Below are 6,011 nucleotides of genomic sequence, written 5' to 3'. Positions count from 1 at the left end.
GGGTGTCTTAGTTCACTGTCTCCCCAAGAATGCCCGTTGTAGATGAGCTACTGAACCACTAGGTAGGTACGATGATTCGTCTATGGTCGAATTGAGTGGTCATCTCATGTCCTCCACCTCAGAGCACGTAAAATGGATCTGTGAACTGAAAGGCCACGCTGGCAAGGATGGAAGCTATGCCTGGTCCAGCAGCCCCGGCTCTCCTGCACTAAAGCAGATCTAGGTGTTACTGTTACTAAGTGGCCCACCTGTTAGAGCAAGACTGATGGGAGCTCTCGATGGTGGTACCACACCTCGAGGAGAGCACACAGTCACAGGCTGTCAGGTTCCTTACAAAGAGCCCAGCCATCACAGAAGGGCCACGATTCTTCTGTGACTTCAGGAGATTTATATAGCTCGCCTTCCTCGTCCCCAACGTCATGGCTAGCATTACGCTCTGAGGGCTCCCAGAGTGCCTAATTTATCGTCACGGGGTTCCCCCATCATGAGCATGGCGGAAGTGGGCACATGACCATATTATCCCCTGGTCCCACCGTGTACCATTACCCACCAGAAGCAGCCATACTAAAAGATGCTGGAATAATCACTCGAAGGCATAGCTAAGGCATCAGCTTAAAGATAGCATTCATGAGCTGCCTGCCTGAAGATACATTTCTATACCTTGAGCCAACAGCTATTGTATATATGTTATATCCCGGCTCCGTGGGATATACAGGTCTGGGAACAAAGGAAGTGGCTCTCAGTGTCCTGCTTGGTGAATTTGTGCTTTCTACTTAGGCTCTGCTAGACTAAAGATCCTAGACCTCAGAGGGTAGGGGGAGAACACTGCTACTAGAGGGCACAATAGATCTTCAGCTGCCCTCTGTGCTGGCTGGCTTAACAGTGCAGCCTTAGGGCACGGCTTCCTCTTCCCTGAATCACTTTCCCACTCAGTTGTGTTGCTTACACTTCCCAAATTAAACTATTTTCGCTCTGTTCTTTATCTCAAGATCAGCTCTTAGAATAACTTATGCTAAGACACATGTAGCTCAAGGACCACATTTTGATTAGCAATGTTTTAGTGAGTGAACTCATTTGTATTTTTTTTTAAATCTCTCTCTCCCTCTCTCTCTCTCTCTCTGCATCCTCCTCCTCCCTTGTGTGTGTGTGCGCACACAAGCATGTATAATGTGAAAAGGTCTATAAGGATAGAAACAAGTATTAACAATAGTTCTTTCTGGGTGGTGCAATCATGAATATTTCAAGTTTCCTTTTAATTTTTTTTTCTGTATTTTGTTTTTCTGCCGCAGTGACTGTGTATTAGCAGCTCTCTTTAATTGGCAATTAGGAGATTATTAGTGACTCCAGTGAGTGGCAGGGAGCAGAGCCAGCCTGCCGGGGTTGATGAGCCGCAGGGAGGGTGGGTAGGGCACGCTTTCAAAAGGCTGGGGTGGGGAAAGGCAAGAAATGAGGGGGGGAGCCAGAGGAGAGGGGCTGTTTGCAGAAGCGTGAGCACACTCGCGGGCTGAGGGGAAGGAGCCAATGCTGAGAGAGGAAACACAAAGACAGTGGAGAGGGGGACCACCGAAGGACATGGGTCCCAGAGGAGGTCTGAGGGGATTAGACCAGGGCCCAGGTGGAGGAATTCATTCTGGAAGGCACACTTCACCCTCGGGCTCCGGGAAAGGAAGTGAGGATGAATAAAGTTATAAATGCATTGACTTCCTTCATTTGTTTATATTACACTCTCCCTCATTTCACAAAGGACTTGAGGTCTTTCTATAGCGAAGTTGATAGGTTGAAGGGGACTGGAAGTTAAGAAGTCCCCCCGAGGGGAGGGGGTCTCCTTTCTTCATGGAGTGGGAGGCAAGTCCCCCACAGAGAAAGGAACAGGGGTGTGTCCACGGGGCTTGAGGAGACAGGCAAAGGTTTGGAATGCAGAGGGACAGAGACCATTGGATGGATCTGGCCCAGCTCCAAACTGCCCACGGCACAATCTTCTCCGGCAGCTCAGGGTGGGGAAGCCTCTGCCTCCTCCTTGGTCTGACGCCAGGTGAGTCATTCACCTTCCAAACTACAGGGTCCTGATCTGCACGCGGGGAGAAAAACAGCAAGTCTGGAGGGTGGTAGTGTGGATTAAGTAAAACCATGTCACGAAGCATCTAGCACAGTGCCTGGTACACAGGACGGGCTTAGTACTCCTTCCTGCCCCTCCCCTTCTGAGCAAACCTGAGCCCGTGGACCCCGGATGGAGAGGGACATGGCCGTGGGTACCTTGTAGTAGTGGATGCAGTTGGATACAACAGCAATTTTAAATACAGTCCACTTGTTACTCACAGCAGCTGTGTTCTATAGAGGTACCACAAAGACTGAAATAGGGAATCCTGAATCACTGCCCCTTGAAGAAATACAGTGTTCCTGTGAGCCTCTGGCCACACTTTCATCAACCAATCAATACATAACCTTGTTTTACGTGAGTTTCTGTTTAAAGACCCCTTAGCTAATATATATTGTTGATTCATCAGCATTGAACTCACGGCCAAGAGCACCGTAAGTCACGCCAAGAACACCGTAAATCACGCTCATCGACCTCACGGGTTTTCTCCCCGAGGCTCATCCCAACCCCCCTGCGCTCAGAAACTGGACCGCTTTTCCATGCTATCCTTGGGGGCCCGTTTAAAGAGCAACATCACCAGCAAAAAGTCCCCAAACAAAAAAAAGTGGCACTGAACAGACCGTGAAAAAGACACTTGTTTACGGTATGACACTTGTTTACAAGAGCGTTGCCTCGTTGGACCTCAGCTGGGAACACGCACATCAGTCAACTCTAAATCTTCACGACTCCGTGCAGGCATGAGTCCCTGGGCGACTGCAGAAGTTCCTCAAGGATCGATTTGGGGTTACAATTGATTTACAAGTAGCTGAAGGGCGCCTGGGTGGCTCAGTGGGTTAAGCATCACACTCTTGGTTTCGGTTCAGGTCCATGATCTCAGGATTGTGATTTCGAGCCCCACGTCTGGCTCCAAACTGGGTGGGGAGCCTGCGTAAGCTTCTCTCTTTTCCTCTCCCTCTACACCTCCCCCTCTCCCCCTTTCTAAAGAGAAAAAAACTTTTTCAAGTAGGTGCATTTGCAAATACAGAATCCATGAATAAGGACATTTGACTGTCTTTATTTTTTCTGATTATAAAATTAAATAATAATGTAAAAGATGCAGTCCCCTCCATAATCCTAGATACACACTCAGATAAACACTGTCGGAACTGCTATAGAGTTCTGCAGATCTCCGCTAGGCAGAGAATGCCTGTGTGCATATGTGTGACTGTGTGTCTGTGTCCGAGTGTCTGTGTGTGTGTGTTTTCCATCCAATAAGATCTCTTGGATAGTTTTCAAAAAAAAAAAAATCCTGAAGTTATATTTTAAAGTATGGATGGAAGCAGTTGGGATGCACTGTGCTCAGGACCTCCCAGTCTCATTTCAGACCCCTTGACCACATCAAGGTGGGAAAGCAATGATCCAGAAAGAGCAATGGCTTGCCAAACTTAACCATCACCCGCAGTCTGAGTGCATGCCGTGTTCCGCATTTAACTGAGATGGTGTAAGTAAGGCCAGCCAAAGGACCGAGACTAAAAGCAGAAAACACAGCAAAAGGTCAAGAGACTGACTTACAGCCAGAGAAAACCATATTCCATACACTTGGGAAGGGGCTGGGGCTACAGAGCAAGGGGAGCCCAGCTATTTGAAAGGATTCAGACAATAGCATAACAGTAACGGAGCTTCTTCTAAAAACAGTTGTGAAATGGCATGGGGCACGCCAAGCTGCTGCAAGAAAGAGACCCAAAATACAATGACTTACCGAAAATGGACATTTATTTCTCTTTCTCTAGTCCACGTGATTTCACTCCATGTCATCATTCAGAGCTCAGGTCCCCTCCTTATCTTTGCTCTGTCAGCCCCTTTGAAGCATTATTGAAGCTTGGTCCCTGCCACATCTGTGTTCCAGCTTGAGGGAAGAGGAAATGGAGCATGGCAGAGCAAAAGCCCCATGCCTTAAGGACTGTTTCTATTTACGTTCTATTAGAAGGGACTTAGTCACAAAGCCACATTCAGTAACAAGAGCACCTAGGAAGTGTGGTCTCCAGCAGACCAGCCATTTGGCCGGCTACTGTATTGCTATAGAATGGGAGGATAGATGACATGTTGAACAAATGAAGCCCGTCCATCCATCACCAAGCCTTTTTCCATTTCGCTTCAAATCCTTAAATAATTTAGACCTTCCTCTCCTTACAAAAAAATATATATATTAGGGATGCAAATCAGTGTGTTATTTGGGATTCTTTTGGTTGCCAAGTGACAGCACAGTGCTATTAAACTTGCTTAAGCAATAAGGTGGGCCACGTCATATATCCAAATTCTGGACTCTGCGTCAAAGCACCAGCCCTTTTTCCCTAGACTCTCTCTCGCAGCCTCAGTCATGTGCTGGCAGCTTCCTAAGACCGGGAGCAAGTTAGCTGCTGCAGTTCCAACCATCTCCACCAAATACATCCCAATCAGGAAAGGGGCCAGAGTTTGGGAAAGGGAAGAAATCTTTAGCAGAAGTTGCTTCCCCACCAGAGGCTTGACCTCTGTTTTTTCAGGCCAGACCTGTATCACATGTCCACGCCCAAACTCTCACTGGCAAGAAGAATGCATCCACCACCATGGACTTGAACCAAAAGGGACTTGAACTCCTAGAACTCCACCATGGACTTGAACTCCTAGACTAGGCTGGGGTCAACATTCTGTTGGTCACATGGGGAAGGGACCCGCCTGAACAAAATCAGGCTCTGACTGCAAGGAAAAGTGGAAGAATGGTTGTGGCATGAGTTACCAACTTGTTTCTGGCGATCACAGTGGCAGGGGACAAGGTGATGATGTGAAGGGGATGTAAACAGCAGAGAAGCGAACTTTGAACTGTTTCTTAAATTGTACCTTAAAAAAGTCTAACCCCAGTGAAGACATGTCTGGAGAAGGCAGAAACTGGGGAGACACGTTCAATGTCTCTGACAACAGTGATCTAAGTCTCTCTTCCCAGGTCCACAGCTTTGCTGCTGTTACTCAGTACACAGTTTAATGTGTACCAAGCACTGCCCATATGCAGACATATCAGAAAGGATTCCTGCCTTTACCCTGCTGATGGTATAATGAGCATCTCCCTGACTCCCTAAAACCCACACCAGACCAAGTCATTTTTCCGCTTGAAAGTCCAGTGCCTCCAGGAAATCCTTTACCGTGACCCACAATACCCTCCTCTCCAAGCCCTCCCCACCCCACTCTCAACAGCACAGAACTACTTGCACTTCCCTCAAAGTGCCCTCCCCTTTCACGCCTCTGTGCTTTTGCACCGGCTGTCCCCTCCATCTAGAAATCCCTTATCCCCTCTCCATCTGGCATACGAGATAAGGTCTCCTATTACTCTCTCCTTCTCTCCTGTTCCAACCTGCCAACCCGCCCCCGCCCCACACACACACACAAAATAGCACTCCGAAATGTTTGCTGAATAGAGGCTACTCTTTGGGTCAGACAGGGCTTTCTAAACTTCTCCCCCCAAGCACTCCTTAAGAAAGTGAAAAGGAAACCCTGAACTTGCTGTAAGCAAGCACGGCATTTTCTCGAGTCTTTCTTTGCATTTTTATGCAAAGGCTGTATTCTATACAGATTACAGCACGCATCCTTGCTTGTTTTAACAAAAAATACTATTTTCCCAAATCTTCACGTCGATGATCGAGAAAGATGCTCCTTGTTTACTCGTTATCCTCTGAAATTAGCTGTCCTCACCCGCCATAGCGACCCTAAGCGAGACGTTCATGTTGCTCTGTGTGCAGATCCTGAAGAACAGCTGGGGTTTCGGTCCCCGGGGAGTAGGGGAACGGTGGGGGCGGTGAGGGGGTCCGCAGGCTGGAGGCCTGGCCCCGCCTCTCCTCTCCCCCGCCCGCCGTAGGGGCGGAGTCGCCTGGGCCCGGCCCGCAGGGGAGGGGAGGGAGTCACTGCCGCC

This window comes from Lontra canadensis, unplaced genomic scaffold (assembly GCF_010015895.1).
Source record: "Lontra canadensis isolate GAN:19392208 unplaced genomic scaffold, GSC_riverotter_1.0 scaffold60, whole genome shotgun sequence".
NCBI lineage: Eukaryota > Metazoa > Chordata > Mammalia > Carnivora > Mustelidae > Lontra > Lontra canadensis.
The sequence above is the reverse complement of the archived record's forward strand: the minus strand, read 5'-3'. Positions refer to the sequence as shown.